Genomic DNA, 25,394 nt, shown 5'->3' with positions numbered 1-25,394 from the left:
CTGTGGAAGTTCCAGAGTTCAGAAACAGAAAAAAAAAACCTTAATTGAGCAGAGTCTGGTATCAAGTTTCTATCCAGAGCACTCAAAGTATCAACATGGATGTCTCCATCAACAAATCCGCAGGCAAGATTGTTTAAACAAATTCCCATTGCAACACACCAAGCTGTCAGCTTTCAGGTAATCCCAAAAGCTGTAATTATCCAGTCTGCTACAGAGCCCAACCCCTCAGCCTCCCCTGTAACTTGACAGTCAAGATGATATTGATTCAATTGTCCGTTGACTGTTCATTCTAAGACTCAGACTACCGGCTAAAACCACTACTCTGCCATGCCAAGCCATACAGGTCTATGCTCTACGGGTTGTTGACCTGCCTGCTAGATTTTCTTGAAAGCCCAAGAGATGCAATTAATCAATGATATGAAATACGGCCTTAGGCTACTAAAAAGAGTGCTCCGCCAATATTTTTTTCACAGAAATTATATGCAAAGAGACAGCTACTTTACGACGTAAGGAATGCCTCCAGGCTCTAGGGTGTTGGGAGGGGGAAAAATTGATATTGAGGAATTAAACACCTTGGGTAGTGTGTGAGCAATATTGGACAATGAATTCCAATTTGAGATTTTTATCAGTGGTGTGGAAGGAATGAGGGAAATTGTGTTTATCGGGTATCAACTGGACACATGGACAGAAGAATTTGAAGCATTAATCATTTGATTTTTCAATCAATGAAGCACTTGAGTGTATGATACTTTGATGAGTCACTAGTATAAAATCACTCATCAAATGAACAACAAGTCTTTCTGTAACAAGAAAACCTGCAATGAACTTCATATATGTTTCTTGCAAGAAATACAATACTTTGATTGAATTTCTCTCATTTTTATACATTTTTAGCAAATTCTGTCTCATCTTAATGATGAGCCAGTTTGATATTACAAAAAGCAAGGTCATTCGGTAACAAAGCACTAATTGCAAAAGTTCACGAAGGGACTACGATGATAAAGCACGCATCACAGGGGCATTTAAATGACCTCAGCTGTGCTTCACTTTGGGCATGTGCTGTTTGAATACTAAACTGGCTCCTTGATAACAGATATAATAGAAATATAACTGTAAACGCACCGTATGTCCTGCATTATCATCATCAATATTTGGCGGCCTCCACTGGGATGGATGCAACTAAACTCATTCAGAATCTCTTATCAACTATAGCTGTGGTGATAGAATACCTATTGATATGTACTGCAATATAATTGTAACAACGACTATCACTCGGACGGACGGATACAACCAAACTCGTTAAGAATCTCTTATCAACTATAGCTGTGGTGATAGAATACCTATTGATATGTACTGCAATATAATTGTAACACTCAGACGGATACAACCAAACTCATTCAGAATCTCTTATCAACTATAGCTGTGGTGTTATAATACCTATTGATATGTACTGCAATATAATTGTAACAACAACTATCACTCGGACGGATACAACCAAACTCATTAAGAATCTCTTATCAACTATAGCTGTGGTGATATAATACCTATTGATACGTACACTGTACTGCAATATAATTGTAATAATGACTATCACTCAGAAAATGTGAAATGACTAAACTCCACCATATATGATTTTTGGTGCATTCTGTAAGGCTAATCTTCAAGCATGAAAAATTCAACATAACTGCAAATCAATTAATTTTTAAACAGCAATTTTATCAGGTACAGTAAATGTACTAATTTACATGTAGATTCAATCAATTCTCGCCCTGCCTTTGTCATCTGACACTTAATACATTTGCCAATAAGTGACCCCTGTAACATTTCTCAGCTTTATCTGTACACTATCCCTCTAGTTGGAAAAGCTGCATTACCAGTCCGGAGTATTACCATCTTTGGACGGTCTATTATGTCACAAACCTAAAACAATCTGACCAATCATAAAGCATGTTCCAGCATCCCACAAAGGATTGCCGGTGTTTCCATGACAGGATGTGCTTTTCTTGAACTTTGGAGCATATGGAACAACAGAAGTTCCATTTGCAAAAAATTGATTAGGCTGTGCAAAAGAAAGACATGAACCACACATTCTAAAACATGATTGTACTGATGCGATAAGAAATTCATTGTTGCCGACTTGAAAAACCCAGTGTTGAAGTTTGAAAAAAATTACCATATTTTGGTACCATTTGGTTCCAACTTGGGCCAGGCAATCTGGCCATGCCCATGAGGTTGGACTAATAGACCATCCTGGGGAACACTCCTTTTTTCACACTTCCATTCTTTTTCCACTGTGAAAGAACCATCAGTTTTTGGATTATCAAGTCCACTTTTCAAACCCGTAGAAATTGGCACATATTGCCTTCCTTTGTTTCAAGGTCCATTGGCTACCGGTACCTTTATTTTTAGAAGCATGCACGACAGGTCACTTTCATCACAATAATTAGACCATTCACTAACAAACAGAGAAAGCAGGCTAACAATTCTGCTGTAACAGGAAAATATTCTTGTTTTAACCACTCACCCACAAAAAAAGGAATACAAAAGCCTTTTCACAATTGCATCTGTCCAACCCAGGTTGACCTCAACCACGGACAAACCAGTGGCTGCCCCGAGTATTTTATTGTTCAAACCCATGTTTTTTCACACACAGTTTTACACTTGATTTACTTGTAATTCACCCCTTGGACAAGTTCAACCCAGAAGTTCACATATTAAAGACTTTTATCCAGGCTGAGCCATCTCAACAATGCTATAGAGCAGGATTTACATACCTAAGGCTAATTCTACCTAAGGCTTAATTAATCTTGGCACTGATGCAAGGTTGAGGATTTACTTGTGTGAAACACTGCATGTTTTCATTCTCACATCCATATCTCATCAACCCTGAGGCTTGTCTTCTGTAAAAAGTCTTGAACAGATGCCTGCTATACCCCCTTTTTGAAAACTCTACCACCTCATAATCCAAACCTGGATCAATCCAAACCTGGATCAACCCAACCCTTACAATATATTCTTTTCCAGAAAAGTACAACCCTTATCCTTGCTACATGTAGTTCTAAGCCAAGAAATTTAAACTCCTTCGGAACAGTTTCCATCATACTTTCATTTCCTGTCATAAATACATCATGGACACCAATGCAAGACTCTTCAAAACCTCACCATTTCCTGACCAAGCTGGCTGCACTTTTTATTAATACCCAAGGATATTTAAGCTCTCTGTTCCAATGTCAATAAACCATTCACATAGAAACTGCACCTAAGATATCATGGATGGCATCATAAATGGGAACACCTAGTAATGTCAGGTGAACAGACTGCAAACTAACAGGACCCATTCCAGTAGTACCAGTACAGTGTGTCCCACTTAAACAAAACCCAGAGGTAATATTTAATTTCTCTTCAAAATTGCCAGAAATTGTTGATTTTAATATTTCCATATTAAATTGAAACTTAGAATATTTTCTTTAAAAAACTACGAACTTCATTTCAATCCGATGGAAGCATTAGGGAGATCTTGGTACACATCGGTAATCTCAATTATATAAGACAAAGTTCTGCTTTTTTGTTCTATTGAATGTGGTTTACCAAAATATTCCAAATGTTACCAATATGTATGAGCCATGATTGAACACATGAGATCACTGAAAGGGTACTGTACTAAACAGTACAGGGGTCTGTTTGGTTATGATGAAACCTGTCTTCTTTTCCATTTACCCAATCCTGAAATGTTTCAAAGTGCTTAATGTTGAAGTGCAGTATATGTACCAGTAAATAAGATCAGCACCCAAAGACCACATGTACATGTATGTATGCATACTACATGTGTACATATGATAGACTACGGTACACATACATGGTTCAGTTTGTGTACGTGTACAATATAACCAACATCTAATTGGTTACTTGGTTTGTAACAAAGTGGCAATTACAGTGATTTAATTGTTAATTTCTATGTATAAAAAGCAAAACTATACCTTGATAAAAATTTTATTTTTTTCGTTAAAACAACTACTGTAACTCTCTGGATACCAAAACCCCTGACCAGAGCATTTGTTGAACCTTCGCATTCCTACTTAACACAGTCAAATATAAATATGTTTACATTCCAATTTTATCATACAAACACACATACAAATGTACATAAGATGTACATGGCAGTGGTAGACATCTTGCCTCTGTAACTTTATTAACTAGCAGGATATGGAGACATTACACTACAAAGTTACCAACTGACACATGAATCATCCAGCACTCAATAGTCCATGAATGGTCTGTATCACAATTATACATGTGCATATATGTCCCATTCATAATCTCTCTTTGCGTGTCATGATTTTCATTTCTTCCATTCAGTTAGACACTGCAGTACAGCCACTGCTTCAATCGTGTGCGTACTCTTACCACTTCTTTCGGTTTTTTATTGATCAGCAATAAATTTCGCAGAAGCATCCTGAGAAAAGCGCAAGGATCTACACAGACTAAGTTTGAATACCTGCTGGAAGGCAGTGTATTACTCACTGGTTCCAGCATCCACAGGATGGAAACCTTCAACATTTTTATTTATCTTCTTAGCTCAAGGTAAAGAAGCAGCCCAAGAAGCTGACATGAATAAACAGAGCACGCTCAGAGGAGCTGACTTCAGTTGGCTGACCCTAGTCAATAAAAAATTGTTTTAAGTGCACTTTGCTTCTAGTGAGCAATGTAGTGTGATTGATCCCTGTCTGGAAGCTTTCATTTGACAGTCTTAGGGTTTGTAGAAAAGGTATATTTAATGATGATTGGTCATTGTATTGCATGCCGAGCCATACGTTGCAAATATTGTGATGAAACATCCTACCGGCATAATGTGCACAATACTGAAAGGTGACACAGAAAAAACAGCAATCCATTAAATAAACCAACAACACCCTACAGAAATTAGAAACTGCAGGCTTATGCTTTCATTCACATCTCCATTTTTATCGCCCCCATAAAATGGTTGCATATTTTTGTGTACTGGTCCATGTATGTGTGTACAAGGGAGAGAACAATTGATCATTAAAGGGAAAAAAAATTTGATGCTAATCAACACATCAACTTCAAGATGAATGAATCAGATTGCATCCTTTCATAGTGACGATTTCAAGGCAAAGATACTGTTAGTTCTGGTTATTGGGAATAAGTAGATTTACTCCTCCATGTACATGTACAGCACATCACTCTGTGATTAAGCAATAATTCTGACTTCATTCTTCTTTTCTGAAAAGCGTGTGGTTTAAAATGAAAAACTCTGGTGCAAAGAATAAATCAACCACTAATGAAAGCATGCCAACTACAAATCTGTGATATACTGTACATGTATTTAACGTGAAACCATATTATCATGCAAGGATTTATCCACATGTACCTCTACTGCCAGGCCTGTCTTGTTTCTTACAAATCCTCCACAAATCCTATCCACATACATGAACATGTAAATCAAAAACAAAAACTGACATGAAACTGAAAACAAGTGAGATGAGGAATGCATGTAAATCATGATGCTGCTAAAGTGATCTGGCTTTGCATATTTTCATTTCAAGTGTTAACTACACAGCTTAGCGCAATGTCTCCAGAAAGTTAATGCTGTCATAGCAGACATGAAATAGTCACAGGCAACTCTAGTTGTGAAAAGGCCACCACTGATTGGACTGCAGTGTGGCCCAGGCTCCACCCCATTTGGCTGCACAGGCAGAATACAGTGTGCAAGAAGAATGAACACCAAACAGCTACAGGTTCAATCACGATTGCTCAAAAGTTTACTGTGCAAAAGACTGCCGTGCCAAAATATGTACGGTAACTCTTCATCTCTGTCACATTAAAGTTTTACTGAATTTGAGGGATTTATCTTCAAATTTCATTAATTCTCAGCTTTATGAAAACTTAAGCATATAAAAACATATATGGTTCTCAAAACAATTCACACTTTTTCCCATACATTTCTCAATTCATGATCCAATTTTTCAAATCACTTGATGTCTTTTTCTTCATTGTCTTATCACTCAGCAGATATGTAATATTTAATTAAGACAGCAAAGGGTTTCAGCACCCAGTAGACACCAGTGAAAAATCCTTATTGATAGTAATAAAGTTGTCCGATCATGGTTCTCATCAGAGTAGTTATATTCCACCTATACCATTTACTGAATACTGATTTGCAGCAAAAGCCAAATGTGTCTATAGATTTATACACTGCAAATCCTACCAAAGCATAGATAACCGGTATGCAATTAATCCTGTACAATGCGCACACCGCAATGACTTTAGTCCATGTACAAACAGTGATGGACATACATATAGCTGGATTTGCATCGCAAAATGCAATACATTTTGCACAAAAAGCGAGCCAAACATGAAATTGATGTGCAATTTTTGCGAATGGAAATTTCTCGTAAAATCATGCATAACAATGGCTACACAACCCACCCCCGCCGGCACCATGCACACAATCAAGGTTGCTGCAATTTGGTGGGATTATATAGCGCATGTAGTTCGGTATAGTACGGTACGAGCGCACACATCAGGCACAAATATACATTAAATGCGGGATAAGTGGCGCCAAGAAGTACACGTTGGTACATACACCCCAAGCGCGATACCAGCTTTGCACGCACGTGTTACTTTCTGTCATTTCCTGGTAATTAATGCGCAACAAAAATGCCGAAAGCACCGTTGAAAAACTGCAGAGAGATATGCCATACCTAAAACAAGAGAATCAGTCAGAAGACAATTTGTCAGACCTCAATGAAAGCACCAACTCTGGTAGTGACTTCTGATCTGTGCAATAGGCAGTGATGTATCCCATTTCCCTTTTCTTGTTAAATATTTGACTTATGTGTAAGTCACCAAGCGTTCTAGGTCAAATGTAGAACATCTCAGGAGCTAAAATGCTCCACTCCAAAAAATCATGAGTAGGGACTCGCTGATGGCGGGATTTTTTTTAATCTCCCCTTGAGTAAAAATTTGTTTTTCCACCCAATTTTTGGTCAGAACCATAACCAACAACCATGCTACATATCATACCTGTGTGTTGTTCCAGTGTTTAGCCTTGGTGTACATATCAGTGGATATTAAAACTGATGCCATGTTATAATGGTACTGAATTAGGCCCATTTATTTTTTGCTAGCCAATTTCATCAAAATGCTAATCAAATGAAAATATAATTAGCAAATTTGGTAGTCAATTTTGTTTTCTCATTTCCATCACTGACAAGTAATGTCTTCCATTGCAAACTTTGATCATGAGTTATCTACCTGGAACAGCAAGCTGTGTGATACAATCTGATATCCCACCACTACATCAAACTATCATCGCTGCTTTGTATAAAGCTTCTCTCTCTGTCTCTAGCAATCAACTGCAAACCTCCGACTTATGTCAACATATCCCGACCAAACACAGTTTCCCCGTCACGTTCTTAACCTCCCTAACACACATTGTCTGACCGCAGGCACGCTATTTTCACCAGTAATGTCTGGAGTTCTATCAAGGCTCCCAGGGTGTTGGATTTACAACACTGATGATAATCATAGTACTTGGATGCTGTGAGGCAAGGCACAGATGTACATGTAGCACTGCTATGATGCAAGCATCTTTACCATGGAATGACTCAGCATCAGGTGATGTAATGGGAAGTTATAGGCAGTTGTTCATGTTGAAAAAAGTTTTCTTACACCTTAACCTGACCTGAAAGTATCTGCGACTGCAACTTTTTTCAATGGGATGAAATTTAGGCACGGTAATTGTGGCTTAATTTGGACCGTTTTATGTAAATCTGTACTCAGTTGACTGTCTTAAGTTTCCTTTGTTTGGTCCATCAATACTTTTAAAGATATCACATATTTGTTGAAAGGCTTTTCACACTATGCCTGTTTAAAGGAATACATGTATGTGTACTTCCACCTCTGATTGGTTCCTAAAAGCCAGTGATAAATTATTTAATGCAGAACCAATTTTTCCTGGCGTTTCCTTCTTGTATGGATGTGGTTACAATGCGACCTGCAACCTGCAACCTGCAACCTCCAATTGTGTTACACATAAATTGATTGGCATTCAACGAGTGGCTTTATTTGAGCTAGATGTTTTTTTAAGTTGAAAGTCCTTCAACTGTGGAAGTTAACCAAATAGAGTGTAGAAGACACTGAATTCATAGTGATTTATTTCATCCAACATATTAATTTTTCTGGCTCCAGTCTGCATCAACAGCTTGACACACATCAACTAATCTACACACAGAACAAATGCAGGTGGATTGGCTGTAGAGCAAAAGAATTGAATTTTTGATAAATAATCACAGTTTGGTAAAATGCAACTTCGAACTGTAAATACACAAAATCTGTGCATGCATGCTATCCTTGAAAATCTCCAGGTTGATTACTGGATCTGTGCCACGATGAGGTGAGCACTCCAAATACTGATTTTTGGAAGGTATCATAATTGTTTTACAATTTATGCGTATACTTTTGGACAAGTGTTTTAATACAGTGTCATCTCTAAGCATCATATCCATTACTTGATAATAGAGCATCTTGTTTTAGGTCGTTATAATTCATTAGGCAGACACATTCCAAACATTCTGCCAACTGCCTCCATGAACCCCACCCAACCACCACATCTGATGACGATGAAACAGCCAATTGATCAATATCTTGCTGTATGTACTACAGGCCATCCAGGTACGAGCAGACCTTGGACACTTCAAGAACACACCACACACCTCAAGCAACCAAGGGTGATAGTTGTCTATTTGATTGATATGATGTGCATTCCAATCGTATGACTCATGCTTCAGTCATACCTTAAAATAGCCCACCAGGGATTGCTTGACAACCCTGAGAACAGACCCTGGGCATCCTCTCTGATGAGGTGCTGGATAAGGAGCACCATCCTTTACTAAAGACTTGAGGAGATGGGGTGGGGGTACAAGGAAGTAAAAAAGGGACATGAAACTGGTAAGAGAGGTACATGTACACGTCTGTACATCAATCCAATAGGAAATGTGCAGGATTTGTAGATATGCTTTGAGGTGACTTGATATGTGTTAATCTTGCCGATTTTAAAACTAGGAGGTAGTGGTTGTGGTCAAACAAGCTCATGAGGTGAAGCTAGAAGTTGTATGTATACATGTAGCTCAGCAAGGGGTGAAGGGGTAGAGTTGTTAAGGATAGCAAAGAGTCTGTAAGGGAGTTTAAGTTGGGTATCTAGACTAGAAGGCAAGGGTGGGTACAGATGCGCAAAGGGTAGGGCAATGCTGTCAGAGATGTAGAAGAAGAGTCTACATGACAGGAGGGAAAATATTTGAAAGTACACATACTCCAAAATGACACAGGCGTCCTTTTGATGTATTGAGGATTTGCTATGGCTGATTTAAACAACATACAATGTGATGCCAACTGGGAGTTTTTTTTAATAAAATGTTACAAATGAAAAATGCTAAAAATGTCAATCAGAATGTCCAGAATGTAATGCAAGGAGTCTAATCATTTCTCCAATCTTTGCTTTCCTGTTTTTCTTCTGAAAGAGACAGAGAATAAGGATTTGTATTACAGGTTTATACAGGTCTCTACTTAACTTTGAACAAACGTCAGTCAACAACCCGTACAAATAAATTACTGCCACAAATGACATGATAGTTCATTGGGAAATACTTCCCATGAATGACCCCCAATATACTGGTATTATAAACATGCAGGTAATAACAATAAATATCTGGTGAACTCTGCTTATCTACAAAGCATGTATGACTATTGTATGCAAAGTTTGTATGAAGCATTGTAGAGCTTCTTTTATTTGTTGAGTTTAATAATAATTTCATCTCATCTTTCCTTCCGGTATACAATATCAAACTCCATGGCCATGTGAAATCCCCTATGCCTGTTTATATTTCATTTGTGGTAGCCAGAAATAAAATGCTGGTAGGTACCGGTACAGAATGAACTTAGAACTGCATCCTTTTACAATATTCTGCACTGCCTATTATATTCAAAATAGGACAGACTTAAAAGATGGGATTATTTTGTTTTAGTTAAACAATGCACATTGTCTACTCAAACATGATTATTAACAAATAAATGATTACCGTTAATTAAGTAAAAAAAACTATGCTGTAATATAGCCATAAAAACATTTGAGGAACAATGTGCAAAAGTTTAATCTCCTTGCCAATTTCCCTCTATGAAGGCTGCCTGGAATTTTCTTTTTTGAATTTTACAACACAAAAAAATGAGGTGATAAAGACGAAAATCAACTAAACCATTAGAAAGTAAAAAGTTGGGAGTTAGAACATTATGGAGACCACTGTCTTTATTTGTCTTCACTTACATGACTTGGATATGTATGACTGGTAATTGTTCACATGCAAAAACTGGATTAATTCTTCATTGCTTGTGAAATCAATCTATAGATTTTTAAAACCTTTATAACTAAATGTTCATGTACATGTACCAACTTTTAACTTCTCTTGTCCAACATGGCTCTTTCCTTGTAATGACTTTGGAAAAGTGGTGAAAAAATCAATGGGTTTTGGCAATTTAAAAAAGACTAGGCACCATCTTGAGAACAGCAACAGACCAATCCAGCACAGTAAGCCCTGCCTACTGCACACATGAACACTTAAGCACAAGGGGCACCATCTTGAATACAACAGCAGACCAATCCAGCACAGTAAGCCCTGCCTACTGCACACATGAACACTTAAGCACAAGGGGCACCATCTTGAATACAACAGCAGACCAATCCAGCACAGTAAGCCCTGCCTACTGCACACATGAACACTTAAGCACAAGGGGCACCATCTTGAATACAACAGCAGACCAATCCAGCACAGTAAGCCCTGCCTACTGCACACATGAACACTTAAGCACAAGGGGCACCATCTTGAAAACAGCAACAGACCAATCCAGCACAGTAAGCCCTGCCTACTGCACACATGAACACTTCAGCACAAGGGGCACCATCTTGAATACAACAGCAGACCAATCCAGCATCGTAAGCCCTGCCTACTGCACACATGGGCACTTAAGCACAATGGGCACCATCTTGAAAACAGCAACAGACAAATCCAGCACAGTAGGCCCTGCCTACTGCACACATGGGCACTTAAGCACAAGGGGCACCATCTTGAATACAACAGCAGACCAATCCAGCATCGTAAGCCCTGCCTACTGCACACATGGGCACTTAAGCACAATGGGCACCATGTTGAAAACAGCAGACCAATCCAGCACAGTAAGCCCTGCCTACTGCACACATGAACACTTAAGCACAAGGGGCACCATCTTGAATACAACAGCAGACCAATCCAGCACAGTAAGCCCTGCCTACTGCACACATGAACACTTAAGCACAAGGGGCACCATCTTGAATACAACAGCAGACCAATCCAGCACAGTGAGCCCTGCCTACTGCACACATGAACATTTAAGCACAAGGGGCACCATCTTGAATACAACAGCAGACCAATCCAGCACAGTAAGCCCTGCCTACTGCACACATGAACACTTAAGCACAATGGGCACCATGTTGAAAACAGCAACAGACCAATCCAGCACAGTAAGCCCTGCCTACTGCACACATGGGCACTTAAGCACATGCTCTTCTCCTATGCCACGCTGCATTTTCCATGCAGCTGCGCACATCATACATGTATTTATTTCATTTTTCAAGGCCTTATAGGACTTTACTGAGAGTACACATCAGGAAATTATTAAAAAGTAAAGAAAAAAGGCCATTCAAGACATCCTGAAAGATAAGAAAACATCACATGAGAACGATGTACTGGTACATGAGAAGCAGATTACATGTATGAGAGTTCTTCACGCTTCTGTGATACATGTAGGTGAAGTAACTGGATCTTTTGGGTCTTATTTACTACTTCACCTGTTAACCACTTTCTACCGGCAACTCTAGAATCGGAGACATATGGTTTATATGGGTGGCCGGGGTCTCCGAACTGGGACAAAGGAAACAGGGCCCTGTAAGAAAAGACCGTACTCCAAACAAAAGACCAGGCTGCTGGGCATTACCGACATTTTTCGCTCTCAAAAGTGATAATCCAGCCTTGTTTTGAAACTGTATTCCAGGGTTTGGGCATTGAGAGCAAGCGGATTACCACCGGGGACAAAAGCACTCCACCACCGCAGCGATGAGCCACAAAGCACCGCTGCATGCTAATCTGGCCCCAATTGAAAAAGAGGTCAGCAGTACACTGAGTCAAGTTCGTGAACAAAAGAACGTTATATAACACCGCACAATCTGGGCTCTTTTTACAAGGCTGCAGACCTGGCTGAAATACTTGGGCGTCAATGAAGGTGCCTAAAGATTACTTTGTGCGGCTATAAATGACCGTTAAATGAAATGATGAATTTTTGAAGGATTTTGAAAACGGAAAAAATGATAGTCATGCCGGCCCATCATCATCAATATTGAAAAATACCCCACAATGAAGTGGTTAACTAGGATGAACTAAAAGGATTCATGTCTACATGCCTATCAGGAACAAAAGTACTGCAAAACTGCAGAACTTGCAACTGCAGGCGTGCAAAAGTACATGTACATGTGAAACTTATCTGTTTCTTGAAATACTTTCCTACCGGTAGATGTGATGCCATTGGTGAACCACTACATAACTTCAGCAATAAGATATCCAATTAATCTTCTCATGCAATTGACTGTCCACTTCACCAAAATATTCAGACGACAGTAGTCTTAACCGCAAAAATGCTGAAGTTCAGCTGCCCATGACATACATTTACTGTAAGTAGCACTTTCAATAAATTGCAGATCACACTGACAACTGCTTGGCATGGCTATCGTCTACAGACAACAGACAATGAAATATGCAAGAATTCCACAACTCCACAAGTCTAACATCTCTTCATCTGGCAATGGACTCCTACGATGTGGAAATCCATGGTGATGAATGCATCTTGGTTCAATTCTCCAATCATGCAAAGATGCCTGAACAGCTGCCTGTCACCCTTGTAGCACAAGTGATACTCATAAGGTGCCTTAGAAGGCGCCAGTACACAGATACTCAACACCGCTTAACTCACGCTCACCAACCCATTTACAAGCTACTTCAAATCCTTCTTGAAAGCTAAAACAAATGTAATATGACCATTAAACAGCTACATGTACTTGTTTGCTAGTTATTAATACTCCTGTACTACAGGCTCCATTTATGTACATGTACACACTACACATGTAGTTTCCATTTCACATTTTACCCATCACACAATAAAATACAACTTTGGTTTTAGGGGTACAGAAGTCAATGGGTTAATTTCATTGCAGTCTTGCTAAAATTCAACAATACTGGCCAATTGAAAATTTTAAAGTAAGTTATATTTCTGTTCATGTTCAATAATGTCACTCCATGTAAATTTGGGGTGAATTTAAGGTGAATTTTGGACTCCTCACATCCCTCAGTTCTCAAGATTTTCCAGGAAGGAGGTAAGATTGTGGATTACATTGAATAACTGAGTACTTGAATGAGCCCTGAAGCCTCATTTAAAAACAGACACATCCTATAGAGCTTCATTTAATGTTAAAAAGAACACTCTTGTGAACAATGTTAGAGGGTTTAAAGGATGAAGCTATCCAAACTAACAAATTCCAAAGGAGTTCAATGTTCATTTGGGAGGGGTGAAGTTAGCTAGAGGAGGGTGGGGGACTAGGGGGTGTAGGTCTGACTGCTTAGCCAAAATGGGAAACTCAGCTACCAAGATGTACCACTATCTGCCTGACTGCACAAAGGCACTATGGGGTTTCATCCTACTCATTCAGCAAACTTCCCCTTCACTGAAATATCACAACTCCTATCCTAATTGCATTTACGGTGTGAGTATACAACTTTGTACAACCTTCAAAACCTTAGAGCAGAACAGATGTGACACTTAATTGAACTGTCATAGGACAGTGCGTGCTGTAGACAATTTATGAATATGCAATTTAATGTTGGCACTTAAGAATAATTTCTTTTTACAGCAGGTACATGTACATACAGGGGAGGGAAACGTATTCAATCAAGTTTTGCAAGTGACTTAACATCTCCAGTGTCTGGATTAGAGAGTCTGTTGCATGTACACGTACATGTAATTCAAGTAATGAATGTCAATCGAACCTACATGTACATGTATATGCACATCAGTGTGCCAGAAAATGCTTATTCTACAATGAAAACCTGGCCACCTGTTTGGTTCAATGATTATTTTACTGGTGAGCAGGACAAATCAAATGTTCAAAATGCATAAGATTGTATATATTCAAATGGCACTTGCAGGTTTCTAAGCTTGGCTGGATCAACCCTCTCTGATGCTAACTCCAGCAATACAGACCTAATGCATAAACAGTATTCATAACAAGGCTAACTGTACACGTGTGGGTGGTTGCACTCATAAGAAACAATGAGCCAACTGGCACTGCAATGACAATTAACCATCGACAGGAAAACAAGATGTATCATGATACAACATTTTAGTCACAGATTTACAAAGTTTCCTTCCTATTTTAACTCAGAAATTTAACCCTGTCAGCAGCATACATGTATATATTGCACAAATACCTTCAATGCCTTGAACAGGCGCCCAAATGCAAGGTGATCTTTACTACTAAACCATTAGAGTAAAGTACCTGTATGGATTCAAATTAAGGAAAAGGTTAGTACAAACATTTCTTCAGCTACTCAGTGCTTAGATTCCAAAGCAAACTACTCCAGACTCCAAACCCACAAGCTCTTTGGTACCAAGACATACATGTAGCAAAGATTCCAAATAGGACAGCGTCCTGTATCATTCAACAAGCAACTATGAGATCCAAAGTAGAATCTCTGTGCTTCCTTCAATAATTCATTAGAAAAAATTATGCTCCCCTCAGGGTCATTTTGGGTGTAACCCTTCCCTTCAATAAGTTATATGTCAAGGATGTCTTTGATGATAGAACAAGCTACTTTAAGCAATTCCAGTTAGTCAATTTCTGTTATGTAGGCAAAGCCCCCCTTTCCTCTCCTGAAAGCAATCCCCTCCAGTCCTCCACCAAATCTAGTTCCAATTATGTATCATAATTCCCTCTCACTGGCACGCTTGTCTGATAATGTAGGTCATGTCCTACATGCATCCCAATGAATTAGACCTCAGTACACGCTGGACTTGTCTTGACCTACTTAAATCGATGTACATCGCTGCCCTGCACCACATGCCATGCCTAGGCAGAGTACAGCACTGGATTTACACATGTACATTATGACACTTCCCAGAGTCACTGACAAAATTGTTAATACCTAGTCCTCTTGACAAAGAAATAATGGAAACTGGCATGTGAGTACAACAGATGGTGATTAATAAAAGACTTAGCGACTGAACAGACTGGAATAGCAAAGAAAGGCAAACAGAGAATATGGATTTCAAAAGATTGATAAAAATGAATATTGGCATTATATAAAGCACTGAACTTTAAAAGTGCATAAGACATCATTGTGAATAGCTACAGAATGTTAATACATGATCTCTCTTTGGAGCTACCTTACTCAGTATGAGAAATTTCCTGCATGGACATACATGTACTGTACACTGTGCATGTATTTATGGTGTACATTAACTAATTTGAAACCCATTCAGGTCCACCAATGTAACAACTGTTGAGTGCATCTTGGGAGTCAGATAACACACTAAGCTCCTCTTGAAAGGAGGGCCAACATTCTTGAAGTCAATCAAGGTTACCCTACACAGAAGACTTGACTAAAATATGTGGTGTAGAATTTTGGAATTCATACATACATCAAGTGTAAGTACTAAATATTTGATTGTACATTTTTTGTGTCACATGTAACTTTCTTCCTGCATTTCACAACCTCTTAAAAGATCTACTGAAAATTGAGGGAAAGCACAATGTCAAACGATCTCCTAAAACATGGGCACTCATGCAATCAAATTCACTTAATTTTATCAATGATGTGGAGAGGAAACAATTACCTATAATTACGTTTCATTCAATCTACAGGTAATTCTTCATACATTGATGGATGAACTAATATTCTGTGAATTTATAATCACAATATACTGTTCCATTTCTAATGCACCTGTTGTACTTGATTAGGGAAATCAAACGTCACTGAAAAATCCATACACATCCTGGCTCAAAATTAACCTTTCATTTTGATCTATTCTTCGAAAAAAGCTTTATGTCAGCAATTTTTATTCGGAAAGAGAATCAAAGTGTTTGAAGCATATCTGAACACCTGTTTTTGACCGGATAGTCGTTAATTATCTGGCTATAAATACACAAAAGTAATGATGCTTTTGACTGTTGACTTAATAAAACACAACAGGGTGCTGTTTAATAGTGGAAGCCAACTATCTATCTCTGCCAGTGTTAGGCATTTGATAAGCTTGACTCTGGAAGAAAATGCTTGCCTAAGGCTAATGGTGAGTAAATAGGATGAGTTGTAACTTTCCCTCACTTATTTGCTTAACAATGGATCCATACTGTCAGGTTTGTGCATGGTCAATTCATTTCCACCACTAGTCCCTTAGCTTGAAGTGTCTTCTCTGAGGGTACATGTATTGGTAGGTGTTAGTTGTACTGCATGCATTTCACCAGGGCTAGGATATGGTGATTTGTGAATTTAATCAAATTACTTGGTTTAAATTTCTTAATTTAAATCCAAATTTGTTTAATTTTGTCACAAAACAAATAAATAAAATAAAACTATTACACATGCACCTAATTTGCTTGCTTTTGAATAGACATTTGAGCCAACTTGTCTCACATTTTTTATAAAAATCCAATTTAAATTTTTTAAAAATCAGATTTAAATTTAAAAATCTGATTTTTCTTTTCATTTTTTTTAAATACAAAAAATCAACAACCCTGACTTTGTCATTATTTTACAACATCCTTTTACCAAATTTGCTCTACTACAAGAAATTTCCTAACTGCTCCTGTTATCCTGACTGCGTACACCATAAGTAACTGGCTTATTTGATTGCAGATGCCTATGTTTCTTTAGTAGTTTTGGTTTTGATGGTATTTAAATGTTCAATGAATAGAGTCGTGGCATACTTAAGTAATGTCTGTACTTTCATGTATGTTAACCAAATGCTGCCAGGTGGTTTGAAAAATGCATTGCACACATACGGGCGAATTTCAAGATTTTCAGTTTTCAAAAATCTTCAAAAATTCATCATTTCAATTAATAGACATTAACACCCACATGAAGTACTGTCTGGTGGCCACTGTAGCCTGACAGACAAAATCTATTGACGCCCGAGTATTTCAGCCAGACCTGCAGCCTTGTAAAAAGAGCCCAGATTGTGCCGTGTTATACAACTATCTTTTGTTCACAAACCTGGCACACTGCACTGCTGACCTCTTTTCAATAGGGGCCAGATTAGCATGCAGCGGTGCTGGGTGGCTCATTGCTGTTGTGGTGGAGCACTTTTGTCCCCAGTGGTAATCCACTCACTCTAAATGCCCCAAACCGTGGTATACTGTTTCGAAACAAAGCTGAATTATCTCCACTATCCAGAGTGAAAAAATGTCGGTAATTCCCAGCAGCCTGGTCTTTTGTTCCGAGTACGGTCTTTTGTTATAAGGCCCAGCTCTTTTGTCCCAGTTTCAGGCTCCCCCGCCTTCATGGATAAAGCCTATGTGCTTAAAAATGGGTCCCCCGGCAGCAAGTGGTTAATGAACAACAACATTCTATCAGACCAGAAATACTACTGCTGGAAATGTAATCTTCCTAGAACTGAATATGGAAGAAAAACTTTTGATATTCAAGGAGCACAAGCTTGGAATACATGTAGTTTGCTGTCTGCTATGAAAAAATCCCTGTGCATTAGTGTAAAAGACTTTGCAAGGGAGCTCTCTTATGTAAAATGAGTTCTTCTTAGGGCCATGCTGTTTTTTGTGTGTTTTTAAGTGTAGTGTATACGTATGTATTAACTGTTCAACCACCTTAGTGTTTTCAACTGTTTTGTGCACTGGGACTCACCGGAGAACACATTTTGTATTAATCTGAATGGGCTCCCCAGTATAAATGAGAAAAAATAAACCCAACACTCTGATAACTACAGCAGATTTTTTTGTTTTTGTTTTTGTGACAGGATTTTTACTCGCTTGCTTGCTAGAAAAGCAAACTTATCATCTACATGTGTGTCCATGTAGATACCACTTTAAACTCAGGTGAATATGTCCCTTTCAGCAAGTTAAACATCACTTAAGAAATGTACAAAAACCTGTGTGATGTTGAGTCACCTTAACCCTAACTCCCTAGAGTGATTTACTAGCAACCTACCACATCCTTTCAAAACTCAACACTGTAGAAGAAACTGTGCACATAAACAGCTGGACTCCTTATTTGTGGCATACCTAATCTGACATTAAATGCAGCCAATTTAACACTGCAGTACTCATCCTAAGAGATTCCAATAAACTCTAGTGATAGAATTTGGCTGGGTTAATATGTTCACAAAGGAACGGTGACACAGTTGTCACAACAATGCTCAACAACAAAAAGAGATTTGATCTCCTTGGACATTTGTGTCTGTCAATCAAATTCTACCAATTACAGAAATTAGAATGATCAATTTGTCAGCATAATAACTTCAGGTTGACTTCAGAATGTACACATACATGTATGTTGCCTGAATCGTCATACACTATACAGTATACAGGTACATGTAAGTTTGTTGACATATTCATGTATTTCTAGGGTCCCAAAAGTCCATGGTTGAAGTGCCATCAATACAGCAGTTTTCTACCATTCAAGTGGTCACTGCACACACTGGTCAAGCAATGGCAAAAGGGAATGTCTATAGGAAGGTGATGTCAGCAATGGTAAGAAGAAAGTCATCAACAAAATGTCAAGCCCAGAAAAAGATCAACATCTTTGAAACAATATGGGTCAAGTGCCTTTTAAATGGGACCGGTATTTAAATTCTTGTCCTTCAACTTAAAAAATACATCGGAAATACTGAGCTGAAAAGCTGGAGATTAAATAAACTGGACCTGGATTAATTCAGCACTCTTCAAAACACTGACGTACAAATTGAATGAATGGATGAAGAAGAGAAGTTCATTCTCAACTGTTCCACCAATATTAAAATTTCTCTCATGCTAGGAGACATCAGAGGTTAAGGAGCTGACATTCAGGCCACAATTAATCAGCATGGTGATACTCTATTTGTTTTAGTCTTTAAATCTGAGTCATTAAGAACATTGGGATCATTACATTTGTAATAAAATGCCATTTGATGGTAGGAATGTGCTGTGGTATCTGAGGGCCTACCACAAGCACTTTCCTTGGAAATAAGTCTGGGACGAGTTTGTGATGGTCAAAATACTTCAATGATGATAGTGCGATTAAGCCTAACAGTGAATTAAATGAATGACTTCTGGAATTACCTATACCATGTAATGTAACATGCTTTCGCCTCTGCAGCTAGGTTTCGATTACTGGCTCAGTCCACATGTGGATTGGATTGTAACCCTATCTGATTCCATGGGTTTTACCCAGAACATTCTCCTGGGCTTTTTCAACACTTCTAAAAGTGTAACCATTTCTTATGTTGTCCTCTCTACAGATATGACGATTTATACAACAAGAATTTGCCAGAGAGATAAAAATCTTTGACAGCAAAGTATTTAAAAATCTAGCAGTTTATTTTTTCACGAATCAATGCAACATTGAGGTTTAATGCCGTCGGTTACATCACAAATTTGCTGATGAGTATGCAAATTCAAATTAACATAAAGCCAAAAAGGCCAAAAAATACAAATGGCAGACAAAAATTGAATAAGAGGTTAATTAAATTAACAGGAAGGTGCAATTTTCAGGATTTCAGTAAGACATTTCTATTACATGGTACCTTTATGATATAACAAATGCACGTACATGTACATGACCTCATCACATACATGTACATGTACATGAGCTCATCACATACGTGTATATGTACATGTATGCACCTAAATGTATACATGTACATGCTGTCTTATTGCAGTCTTTCTATGCTGATAACACCAATTCTTTTCTCGGGGAAAAAACTGTGTGCAAATGTGGACAGCATTCACTTATCAGATAATACAAATTACCTTCATTTTTCCCTTATCACATGCACAGCCTTCATTAACAACTGATTAAAAATGATATTAGTGGTTTGTCAACAAAGAATCCTGCACATCTTCTAACCTCTATATGCCCATAAGTATTTAAGGCACACTACTGTATCTTTGTTATAGCCACACAGCGCACCATACATTTATCTGGCATAGAATTACAAAGTCTGTGGTATGATTGTCTAGTGTATTCGTAGACATCAGTGTCAGAGTGAGCAACACCTGAGCTTGGTAACTACCGGTACAACAGATAATGTAAGAAAGCTTTATATGAATTTACACTATTGCGTAAAGGCATACAAGGCCCAGCGCACCATACATTTATCTGGCATAGAATTACAAAGTCTGTGATATGATTGTCCAGTGTATTCGGAGAAATCAGTGTCAGAGAAAGCAACACCTGAGCTTGGTAACTACCGGTACAACAGATAATGTAAGAAGGCTTTATATGAATTTACACTATTGCGTAAAGGCATACAAGGCACAGCGCACCATACATTTATCTGGCATAGAATTACAAAGTCTGTGGTATGATTGTCCAGTGTATTCAGAGAAATCAGTGTAAGAGAAAGCAACACCTGAGCTTGGTAACTACCGGTACAACAGATAATGTAAGAAGGCTTTATATGAATTTACACTATTGCGTAAAGGCATACAAGGCACATGTGTAATTAAAGCAGGAGCATAATTTTTGGGTAAAGTTACCAAAAATAAGTTTAAACCACACCTCAGGATGATACAAGAACCTTTACACTATGGTCCTCAATCGCGCAAGAATATAAAAGCAGTATAAAAAATGCAAGTAGACTATAAAGAATGCTTAAATGAATACTTTCACAAACCAAAAACAAAAGATGCCACATCAAACAATGCCTAAAGCCAGACTGTGAGCGACATGTACATGTAGTTCATCAGTTATCAGCAGTAGATAGCAAAATGTCTTTATAAACACACGCAACCAGCACAAGCCACTGCAGTAAACCAAACAGCCTCTAAGTCATAAAAAGGATATTTGGGATGTGCAATGGTAAAAAATTGTCAGGGGAAGGCAATGCACATGTTTCATGTCTGGTTTCATCATTATCTGCCCCAGTGCATCTCTTTATCAAAACAACACTGAGTGCCTCCTGGTTATTCTATTTATCCTCATCATTCCAGCCGGCGGGATTCCATCCGTGGGAAAATCCACAGTGGATTATAACATATAGTTGGTGATTGGTGGGCCAACCAAACTTCAAGCATAGACATGGGAATCTTGTACTGACTCACAGTACATGCAATGCCAGCGCAAATAATGAAGATGAATCGTAATAGTTCAAGTTTATGAAACTGACCATACACTAATTACATTTACTTAACATGTGGACAAACAAACCTCCATACTGGTCTTATAAACTGCAACAAAGTCTTGCCTACATGTACACTGTACATGTATTTATCATGATCTTGACAACTAATCCAGTGTGTTAACGGGCAGCCAATTTATTTTTAAAACCTTTTTGGTTGAAAGTTGGTTAAAATGTACATTCCTATCTAATGTAAAACTGTTTCATGCTCATATCAAAATGAAAGGTGATTATTTCCTTGCACATTATAATGCAGTGACATTTTTAGTTAAATCTGTTCACTAATCAGAGGGTAACAAATTCAATCAAGAAAGATGTATATGTAATGTATGTACTTGTATATGTTAATTACAGTGATCATAAAATGAAATATCTTCATAACCAAATTGTAGTCCTGAATCAAATGTATTAAAGTCTGTTTTACCAACCAACACCAACTACATGCTGTAATAAGAATCCATTTAGAAAGATTGGACAGCCGTACTTTTCCAACTTGATGAACGGCTGAAAGAGGACACCTCATCTGCATACAATCCTTCTCAACGTCTGACAGGGATTGGCCCTCGACAATAAGCCAACCAATAGGAGCCTACGGCTGTTGTAATGGACCAATCAATCATTCTGTTGCTGTAATACCAGACCTATGGCTGTAGATTAAAAGTAATTAGGGCCAGCTGGTTGCCTCCCAAGTACAGGGTCAAAGCCTATATCCTTGGGTGTGTTAATATCAAATGATCTTGGTTATACACAAGCTAACCAGCCAGTAATGTGAAGATATCCAGAGATGGCATGATGATACACGTATATGATAAAAAAGCACAATATTGATACCACACTCCAGAGCTCAGAGTGTGGGAAAAAATGTGAGGTTAGTGCATCTCTTGAAAATAAGTCCAATCTGATGAATGAAAACCCCACATCCTGCCAACTTAAACTGAATAAATTTTAAATTGTAATGCAGAGGAGAGTTTTTTTTATTAATGGATGTTGAGAAAGATGACTTTTACTGAGAGAGTCGAGAGGGACATATGATGTATCTCATCCTATCCTAAACTGTAATTGTAGTAATAACAATCTGACCACATCACATGGAGACCTCTGACTTGAATTATTTTCCTGGTTCAAAAACACTTTATAAACAATGTCATCATACCAACTGCTCTTTTAGTTTCTTTTGTTTCTGATGACAGTAACCACAGTACAAACCAGACAGTAACTATAAAGGGAAAGTACTGCATTAAACTTAATCTACTCTTATCTTCATCTACATGTATCTTCAGTAAATACCCAAGGATACATTAAGAAGTATTCTAAATATTATCATGCATTTCTGGAATAAAATGTGGCAATATCTTGCCTCTGAAACATGTCACAATTTGATTCTCCCAAAAAGACATGAATCGTTTGGTGGTGACACACATTTTTATGAAAGTCTGCCTGGAGCTGAATTTCATCCAATTTCATCAAGAGTTGAATCAATGTACGTGACAACCTCCCCAACACCGTAATCAATCAAAAAAGTTACACAAAAATCTTCACTCTTCAAGCCCTGTCATGAAACTAGATAAGCACAAATATCATAAGAAAATGGACTATTCCATTTTTTTCCTGCAGTAAGTAGTATGTAAACTGATACATCTTGCTGGAGATTGTTTCTTTGGTGCACTGATTCTTCAGGTAAAAGAGTCAGTTTTTATTTCCAAAGTGGCAGTGAGTGAATGGGGACTTGGCCTATGGACACGGCAGGGTGGCAGATGAAGTACACATATATATAGCTGTCCAGGAGTGAATCAAGGAAATTGCCAGCTCAACGGGTCTCTTTCATCTTTGTGTAATTTGAAACGATGTCTGTCTTACAAGCGTGGCATGTGGGTGGCTTGCATGAATAGATAGTGATGTAGTGCCTAGTCAAGCACGGCAAAACGTTAAATCACTGTCTGACTGCTGTCGCTGAAGTCTGCACTAGACTTACCAGTACCTACCCAAACTCATTTGTACTACAACAAAGTGATAGTGTAAAATCAGCGTAACCTTTTATTAAAGAGAGTTTCAGTATAAATTAATGAATACAGATGGCTTGGACTCAAAGTTTCAATCATTGAATTCCCAACATTTTGAAAAGGTATAAGTCTGGATGAACACCTGCTGAACAGATTAAACCCTAATCTTTCAAGTACATGTAGATCCTTTAAAATTAACAAGGTGATTTGAAGGATTTTACCCCATTCTGAAAGGTACAGACTGGCAAATGCTTGTCTTGATACACTTTGCTAGTTTAAGCTTTACAACAATAGAGTCATTAAGTTTCTGCAAAATTGAAGATTGCAAAAATGCCTAAAGAGTTATAGCTACAGGTACATGTAGGCCGACATGTACCTTTATGTAAAGTGTTTTCATTGAAGTGGACAGGATTTTTTTCAAATGTGCAATTTGGTGGTTACCAACAAGACAGTAATCCTTATTCTCTCCCCTTTAAAAGACATGAAAGATAACTTTTTTCCAAATGACAAGTCAATTGAATGTACTGATTTTTTCTAAAATCTTAATTAATGCTGCTACACACATGTAGAGTACGCTCATTTTGATTCAACATGAGCAATGTTCCGAGGCATGTACAGTATGTAGGGCCTTGGCAAGGAAGGTAAGAAACTGGTATTCTCCTTTACTCCCAGATTTTCAGATATAATCAAGCAGATAAACCTACCGCACAGTATCTGGGTCACATTAACATTCTATTAAGTCAGGAAATCGTTTTCATCTAACAAAGTACATGTACATGTACTTTTAGTTGACCACGACTAAATGCTACATGTGGCTTACCATACTAATAAAAATATCTGGTTGCTAGGGTTGCTCAGGAATCCATGAACTAGACATCTCTTATACGACACCCAAGTACATGTATGACTGTCTAAATTGAAAAATGCTGACACACAGGTGTCGGGTTATTTATACAGTATATTCTGTAATTTCAGACACTCACAATGATACCAATTATATGTCCAAGTGACACCTGAACTCATAACCTTGAAGGAGAAAATGACATTTTATGAAGAATAATTGAATTATACAACATTTTCCTTTCCAGATCTTTATTGATATACTAAGACGGTTTGTAGTCTTTCTAAATGTAAGTGTGTGTGAAATTTGACCTAGATGTGAATACTATCTCCATTTTATAGATGTGTATGTCAAGTCAGATTAGCCTCTCTTTCTGCATGAAAATGTAATGCTATCAGGTTTGATAAACCAAAAGGAGTATCTTTAAATTTATTAATTTACTGCTGCAGCTAATTCATAATTTCCTTAGCAAATGTAAAGCAGGTTGCATGACAACTGTACTTTCATTATTTAGCTGTTACCATGGTAAATTCACTTCACAATCAAGTGTGAAATATGACCCGGCTGCAAATACATGTACTATCTGCACTATTAATGAGCTAAGTCACAACTGTTGTTTGTTTCTGCAGGAATATATGTATGTTATGCCAGTTATAAAGTTTGGAATAGTAAAACAGGACAAAACCTAGACGGCTCAAACAAATATCTAGATCTCCAAAATTGATTACAGCACAGGTACTTTATTCTTCACACAGTTTTCTCTTCTTGGACAGTAACCAACTGAAAAGGTTGCATTTTAATAAAATCTCTAAGGTACATGTTTGTCAAATAATCTATCTACATATACATGTAGGCTTTGATGCAACTTGCATGAAGATGTGGTGACACAGCAGAGTGAGATCGGACTGGTCAGGGAGTAGTGATCACAGCGAATGAGCTGCTATTGATTAGTGCATGTCTATAGCTCTGCTGGTAAATTTTCTATGACCATGAGCAATTTCAGCTAACTCTAAGATTCTGTGCTGAAGCCTTCTGCATGATGACATCACATCAATCCAGGGACCATCAACACT

The 25,394-nt window shown here is 38.0% G+C and overlaps 1 protein-coding gene across 5 annotated transcripts in view; it reads right to left on the bottom strand.

Annotated features, from left to right (window-relative positions):
- Positions 1-25,394, bottom strand: part of LOC110980534 (uncharacterized) — a 140,298-nt gene that overhangs the window by 104,129 nt on the left and 10,775 nt on the right. The gene's annotated exons all lie outside the window — the stretch shown is intronic.

Source organism: Acanthaster planci, linkage group LG01 (assembly GCF_054643075.1).
Source record: "Acanthaster planci isolate LZ-2023a linkage group LG01, COTS_SCS, whole genome shotgun sequence".
Classification (NCBI taxonomy): Eukaryota; Metazoa; Echinodermata; class Asteroidea; order Valvatida; family Acanthasteridae; genus Acanthaster; species Acanthaster planci.
The sequence above is the reverse complement of the archived record's forward strand: the minus strand, read 5'-3'. Positions and strand labels throughout refer to the sequence as shown.